Source organism: Aulonocara sp. 'chitande type north' Nkhata Bay, linkage group LG12 (genome assembly GCF_057382095.1).
Source record: "Aulonocara sp. 'chitande type north' Nkhata Bay isolate Kocher_YH1m ecotype deep benthic linkage group LG12, A_spYH_male_GT1.1, whole genome shotgun sequence".
Lineage (NCBI taxonomy): Eukaryota > Metazoa > Chordata > Actinopteri > Cichliformes > Cichlidae > Aulonocara > Aulonocara sp. 'chitande type north' Nkhata Bay.
In genome coordinates, this window is record NC_141355.1 from 10,211,731 (window position 1) to 10,219,866 (window position 8,136).

The 8,136-nt window shown below is 46.2% G+C and overlaps 1 pseudogene; it reads right to left on the reverse strand.

Annotated features, from left to right (window-relative positions):
• Positions 1-340: 340 nt before the first annotated feature.
• On the reverse strand, positions 341-4,362 carry LOC147316936 (uncharacterized; annotated as a pseudogene).
• Positions 4,363-8,136: the final 3,774 nt, after the last annotated feature.

Here is an 8,136-nt window from a genome sequence, read left to right on the forward strand (position 1 = left end):
GGAAGAGCCGCTCTAGAGTCTTCATAAGATGTGACGTCAGTGCCACCGGTCGGAAGTCATTCAGCTCATTGGGCCGGTTCTTTTTGGGGACCGGGACGATGCAGGATGTCTTCCATAGGGCGGGCACTCTCCCCAGTCGCAGACTGAGGTTGAAGACTCGTTGTAGCGGCTCCCCAAGTTCAGCAGCACACGCCTTTAGCATCCTAGGACACACCTTGTCTGGGCCTGCTGCCTTTCTGGGGCGAAGCTTCCTCAGTTGCCTCCTGACCTGATCCACTGTGACACTGGGAGATGTTTGGGAGGAGGGGAGGGGGGGAGATGTCTTGCTGCTGAGAGAGGGATTCGAGGAGGGGGGTGTCATGGTGTCAGGAAGGGGGGGAAGCGAGGGAGGCAGGAGAGTGGGGAGAGGACTCTGTAGTGAAGGTGAGGGTGAGGGTGGGGGGGGTTGTGGGCTGGTCAAACCTGTTGAAGAAGTTGTTGAGTTCGTTTGCCTTCTCCACAGTCCCCCCCACTGTGCTTTTCTTGGTGTTGTGGCCTGTGATGGTTTTCACACCATTCCAGACCTCCCTCATATTGTTCCTCTCCAACTTCTGCTCCACCTTCCTCCTGTAGGTGTCCTTTGCTTCCCTCAGGCAGCGTTTCACCTCCCGCTGTGCTGCTTTCATCTCCTCCTTCACTTTGCTCCTGAAAGCCTTCTTCTTCATGTTGAGGACAGCTTTGACTTCCTGTGTTACCCACGGTTTGTTATTAGGATAACACCGTACCGTCTTAGCAGGGGCGACTGTGTCCACACAAAAGTTGAGGTAGTCTGTAAGACAGTGTGTCGCCCCCTCTATGTCCTCACCATGTGGGCTCAGGAGCACATCCCAGTCTGTGGTGTCATAGCAGTCTCTCAGAGCATCCTCCTTTTCTGGGGTCCATCTCCGGATGGAGCGCGTTGTGACAGGCTGCCTTTGGACGAGGGGTGTGTATTGTGGCTGTAGGTAAACCAGGTTGTGGTCTGACTTCCCTAGTGGGGGGAGGGGGGTGGCTCTGTATGCATCTCTCACATTAGCATACAGTAGGTCAATTGTCCTGTTGCTCCTTGTGGGACAATTCACAAACTGGTGAAAAGCAGCCAGAGTAGAATCCAGTGTGGCATGGTTAAAGTCTCCAGATATAATAATGAAAGCCTCGGGGTTTTGTGTCTGAAGTCTTGCTGTGACTGTGTGTATTTTCTCACAGGCAGCTGTTGCGTCGGCCCTCGGAGGGATGTAAACACACACACAGATCACATGACTGAACTCCCGAGGTAGATAATATGGCCGCAAGCTAACAGCTAGCAGCTCCAGGTCCGGACGGCATACCGAAACTTTAATGGAGACGTGTCCAGGGTTACAGTATCTGTTGTTAACGTAGACAATGAGTCCCCCACCTCTGCTTTTTCCGCTGGCCTGCGTGTCCCTATCGGCTCTCACGGATGTGAAACCGCATAGGTCTACGTTAGCCTGCGGCGTTAGCTCGGTTAGCCACGTCTCCGTGAAGATAAACAAGCTGCACTCACGGTATAGTCTGTGGTTGTTCAGAGCGCACAGTTCGTCAATCTTATTCTGTAACGAGTTCACGTTGCCCATGATCACTGTCGGGATTGATGGTTTGAATCGCCTCCGGTGATCCGCTCTCCTCGCTCCAGCTTTGCAGCCTCTGTAGCTCCTCTTTAGCTCGGCCGGGATGTTGTGTCGCATGCCGGTCTGTCCCTTTGTTCTTAGTGCCAGCAGCTCCGCTCTCGAATAGATGAAGGAGCTGGTTCCAGAAGTTTTGAAATGTGCATTATCCATCTTGTATCGCTATATCTAAGAGGTATAAGTAGAGGAAGGTGAAAAAAAGTTTGAAAAGCCTAGTCTAAAAAAGTTAAAGTTAACAAAAAAGGTGCGGTGTTGCAGAGCTAATTGGAAAGGCTGCCGTCACTCCAGCGCCATCTTGATGATGTGAGAGGGCAGGTGTGTGTGTTTAGGGCCCGGATGGCTTGGGGATAGAAGCTCCTCTTGAGTCTCTCTCTCCTTGCCCGGATGATGCGGAACCTTCTACCAGATTGCAGAAGTTGGAACAGTTTGTTGCCAGGATGGGACGGGTCCTTCAGTATCTGCACTGCTCTAGTCCGGCATCTTCTGGTGTAGGTGTCCTGAAGCGGGGGGAGAGCAATCCTGCAGCAGCAGCGTTCTGCTGTACGGATCACTCTCTGGAGAGCTTTTTGGTCCTTCACACAGCTGTTCCCAAACCACCATGTCATGTTCTGTGTGAGGATGCTCTCCACAGCGCCTGTATAGAAAATCCTGAGGATCTTTGGAGAGACCCTGAACTTCCTCAGTTGTCGTAGGTGATACAGGCGCTGCCTAGCCTTTTTGGTCTGGACCTGAATGTGGGCAGCCCATGTCAGGTCTGAGGAGATGTGGACACCAAGATACTTGAAGGACTGCACCCTCTCCACTGGAGCTCCATTGATGATAATGATAACACTCACTCAATCACAAACAAATCGTTTATTTTAAACAATCTTTTTATAAAGGAATCTCTCAACTTCTTGTGTTTAACTGAGACGTGGCAACAAAACATGGATTATATACATCTGGTGCTCACCAAGAGCACCTTTCTCTTGGCTCTCGGTGAAGGCGGTCGCACTTTTCTCCTCTCCTCCTTCCCCTTATCTTCCCTGCTTAGCCTCTTGTGTCCTTGTCTTGTCTCGTGTGCATTACTTTCCCTGGAACAGTCTCTCACTGTCGTTCTTTAAAACCTAAAGAGAATTATGGATTTGATCAACTGGTCTCTGAATGCTATTGACACCCTCTTCTCAACGAGAAGTCTGGGCTCGGGAGAGCCTGAGTGCCCTGGAGGGACTTTCCCTGCTGGATACACGATGGATGGGTGGCAGACCTGGAGGATCTTGTGCCTGGCGCCAGCTGCTCAGGCCCAAGGCTGGAGCCCACCAAAACAAGTCCCTGATAACGACTGTGTGATGACTATTCTTCCCATCCCATGCAAGGCCACCTGGGTTGGCTGGCAGACTGTTTACTTAGCCTGATAGGGCGAAGGACACTGTCTCAGCTGAACTCTGGACACGCACACACATACACTTACACTGATAACATCTGCTGCTGCCTATCTTGGCCAGGTCTCCCTTGAAAAAGAGGTTTTTAATCTCAATGGGATCTTCCTGGTTAAATAAAGGTTAATAAATAAATAAATAATAATAAGCACGCACTCATCCCCCTCCCTTTCCAAACGCCTTTGATGCTTGTTTCCTGCGGGGGAAGACGGCGGGTCTGCGTGCCGCGCTGAAATGGTAGCGCTGTATAGGATGACTGCTGTGTTCCTTCGGATTACCCCCCACCCCCCTATCCACCCCTGTGGCTAGTCACGTGCTCTAATGTTGTGATGTGGACATTAATGTGCTCTCTGTGCAGAGGAGTTTTTTTTGTTTCCTGTTCTCATGCTGTCCTCCCATAGGTGCCCAGTGTGAGAAGAGGTCTCTTTTTTTCCTCTTGTATTTTTTCCCATTGTTGTGTAATTTTTCAGTGTTTTCTCTGCAACGCTGCCGATCTCCGACTGTATTCCCATGTGATGTCTTTGTTGTGTGTGTAAGTCGGGGGTCCTATTCCTCTGCGGGGCAACCTGCATATGGCCAATAAAGCAATCAATCAATCAATCAATAAATCAATCAATCTGAAGGAAATTTGTTCGTCTGGCTGCTCCGTCATCGGAACTCCACGTCTTTCGGGACGTGGCGGAGGTCTCGCTGTTGTACACCAGGACAGATTCACATGCAAGACTGATGAAATCGGATTCTTTTACTTCATTTGAACTTCAGATGATCAAGGTCGGCTCTTTGCGCACCTTTTATTGTATTTTAATCTACCGACCTCCTGGCCCTGCCGGAGTCTTTTTAACTGAATTTAACGACCTCCTATCATCCATTATTAAATTAGAGAAGGTGGTAATGTTGGGAGATTTTAACCTTCATATTGATGATGCATCCTGTAATATGGCTGCTGACTTCATGACTATCACAGAGTCTTTTAATTTTATGCAGCATGTTTCTGGCCCTACACATGTAAAGGGTCACACATTGGACCTTGTTTTCTCCTTGGGTTTAAATATAAATGACATTCGTGTGGAAAATGTCCATGTGAGTGACCATAGCTGCATATATTTTAACTTGTCGTTTTATTTGGATCCCCCGGCTCCCAAAATAACGATTGAAAGGTGAATCATAAACCTGAACGCCAGCAAAAGGTTCTCTGCCATGTTTGACGCTGAAATGACTTAGAATGATTTGGACTCTCTTGTCTCATCCTTTAATAACCAGTGTAATTCTACTTTAGACATGGTGGCACCTCTGAAAAAAAGTACTGTCCTACGTTTGAAATCTCATCCTTGGTTAAATGAAAACATTCGTAATTTCAGGAGATACTGTCGCAAGCTAGAACGTTTGTGGAAGGCTTCCAAGCTTGAGGTTTATAAGTTACACCTTAAAGAATCTATCCTCTTGCTAAATGACATGTGGAAAAATGCCAGAACAGAGTATTTTTCACACCTCATAGCTTCAAAAAAGAAAGATCCTAAATTCTTGTTTAAAACAATTAAGAGTATTGTTTCTCCTGATGCTCCTTGTGCACCAGTTCACTCAACGTCCGACTGCAATGAGTTTATGAACTATTTCAGAAATAAGGTCATTGCAACCAGGTCTAATATCTCTCCATCTTCTCAATATCAAACTTTTAACTTGCTCTCCTCTGATACTTGGTCGTCTTTTACTCCTGTTACATTAAGATAAGATAAGATAAGATAACCTTTATTACAAGACATCAGAGGCCTGCTTTGTCATATAAAACACACTTCAAGCCCCCTTGATGTCCTTCCATCTTCATTTTTCACTAGTGTGTTTGATTCAATTGGCCCCTGTATTGTGGAAATGATAAATACTTCTCTTCATACTGGCTCAGTCCCCAGCTTCTTTAAACAAGCTATTGCTGAGCCAATATTAAAGAAACCCCAGCTGGATCCATCTCTTCCTAACAGTTATAGGCCAATATCCAAATTGCCTTTTCCATCCATCCATCTATCCATCCATTCGCTTCCGCTTATCCTTTTCAGGGTCGCGGGGGGCGCTGGAGCCTATCCCAGCTGTCATAGGGCGAAAGGCGGGGTACACCCTGGACAGGTCGCCAGTCTGTCGCAGGGCTAACACACAGGGACAGACAACCATTCACACTCACATTCACTCGCACATTCACACCTAGTGGTAATTTGGTTTATCCAATTAACCTATCCCCACAAGCTGCATGTCTTTGGACGGTGGGAGGAAGCCGGAGTACCCGGAGAGAACCCACGCAAACACGGGGAGAACATGCAAACTCCACACAGAAAGACCCCGGCCTGATGGTGGAATTGAACCCAAATTGCCTTTTATATCGAAAATTTTAGAAAAAGTAGTACTAGAACAACTTAACTATTTCCTGGATAAAAATGCTGTTATGGACACTTTCCAGTCTGGTTTTCGTAAATTGCATTCCACTGAAACGGCCTTACTTAGAGTATCCAGTGATATCTTGATGGCAGCAGACTCTGGAGAATACACAGTGCTGGTCCTGCTGGATCTCAGCTCTGCTTTTGACACTGTAGATCACAGTATCATGATAAACAGACTCGAGAACTTGTTTGGGATTACTGGTGTTGTTTTAAAATGGTTTATATCATATCTGTCTGAGAGATCTTTTACTGTTTGCATGAATCATATCACATCAGAATCAACAGTTTTGCCGTGTGGGGTACCTCAGGGATCTGTCCTGGGTCCAATTCTCTTTTTACTTTATGTATTTCCCCTAGGCCAAATTATTAAGCGCTATAAATATATCTCCTATCATCTCTATGCTGACGACATCCAACTATACTGTTCCTTCAAAATGTCTGAGTTTTATAAATTGTCTAATTTAAGTAATTGCCTGACAGAAATCAACAAATGGTTATATGACAATTTTCTCCAACTAAACTCTGATAAAACAGAAACTCTAATTATTGCTCCAGACCACATGGTCCCAGAAATTAGACAGCATATCAGCTTCTTAGACCCTTATGTAAAATCAAGCCTTAGAAATCTCGGTGTCTTATTTGACAGCTCGATGTCGCTCGAGCAGCATTCTAAGCAGCTGGTCCGAAACTGTTTTTATCATTTACGGAATATTTCTAAACTCAGACTAATGTTATCAAAGCTTGAACTTGAGATGATTATTCATGCTTTTATTTCTTCTCGTTTAGACTATTGTAATGGCCTTTTTACTTGTTTTAACAAATCAGCCTTAAATCGTCTTCAGACTGTGCAGAATGCTGCAGCACGTCTCTTAACAGGCACCAAGAGAAGATCGCATATCACTCCAGTCTTGGCCTCTCTTCACTGGTTGCCTGTAAATTTTAGGTTTCATTTTAAAATTTTACTTCTAACCTTTAGGGCCCTGCATGGTCAGGCTCCTCAATATTTATCTGACCTGCTGAAACCACATACATCTTCTCGGGCTTTAAGGTCATTAGATCAGAGACTGCTGGTGGTACCGCGCACTCGTTTTAAAACTCGTGGTGATCGTGCCTTTCAGGCAGTGGCACCACGGTTGTGGAATTCTCTCTCACTGTCTCTTCGCTGCACGGACTCCATTGATTCTTTTAAGAAACAGCTGAAGACATTTTTATTTAGAAAAGCATTTGATTAATTTCTTCTTATGCTGTTTTTATAGTTTTATTGTTTTACATTGTTTTATTTACTGTTATATTGTTTTTATATTCCCATTTTCTGTGTTGTAAAGCACTTTGTGATTTTTATCTGTGAAAAGCGCTGTATAAATAAATTTTACTTACTTACTTACTTACTTACTTACTTACTTACTTACTTACTTACTTGTAGTCTCTGTGCTGACCCCTTCTGAAGTCCACCACCAGCTCCTTGGTCTTGCCGACGTTCAGCTGGAGGTGGTTGTCCTGGCACCATGATGCCAGATTCTTCACTTCATCCATGTAGGCCGCCTCATCGTTGTTGGAGATGGCACTGTGTCGTCAGCAAACTTCACAATGGTGTTGGAGCCATGGGTGGCCACACAGTCTGAAGTGTAGAGGGAGTAGAGCAGTGGCGAGAGGACACATCCCTGAGGTGCTCCTGTGTTGATGGTGATGCTGTTGGAGAAGCACCTGCCCACCCTCACCACCTGAGTTCTGCCAGTAAGGAAGTCCAACACCCATGCACACAGACGGCTGTTAAGTCCCAGATCCCTGAGCTTTGTGAACAGTCTGCAGGGCACTATTGTGTTAAACGCTGAACTGTAATCAACAAACAGCATTCACACATAGTTACCCTGTTTCTTGTCCATGTGGCTGAGAGTGGTGTGTAGGACGTGGGCGATGGCATCCTCTGTGGATCTGTTGGATCTGTAGGCGAACTGCAGCGGATCTGTGGTGTCTGGGATGGAGGAGGAGATGATGTTCTTCAGCAGCCTCTCAAACACCTTCATTACTGCCGAGGTCAGTGCAACTGGCCGGTAATCGTTCAGGGATGAGGGTTTGCTGTTCTTGGGCACAGGGATGATGGTGGATCTTTTGAAGCATGTGGGGACCACAGACTTCGCCAGGGACTCATTGAAGATGTAAGTGAACACACCTGCTAGCTGGTCAGCACAGCAGCGCAGCAGAAGCTCAGGAGGGATGATCAGCAAGAGCCGATTATATGACAGCTACAGGTATGCTCTCGCTTAACCTCAGATTCCCTCCGAATACTGGAATTTGTGTTAATATACTTTTCCGGCCTGTTGTAGCGCAGCAGTCTGTTTAATTCTGCCATTGCGGAGAGAGGTGTTCGTGTTATCTCCACCAATGAGAGTATAGTGCCTCCGGTCCTGGGGTAAGCCGTTAGAACTACTTTTATTAGCATTCATAGCTATAAGAGTTTAAGGTTACATTTATCTGTTTCAGGGTTTCACTGCTGTACTCACCCCTCCATGACAAATTGCCCAACCTAAATTGGAAGAGTGAACTGCCTTCTCAGCTGCTGTTGTGAACTCCTCCTTGGTGGAGTCTGCTGTCTTGTCTTATCTTGTTTTTATTAAGTAGGCTTACCTTGTT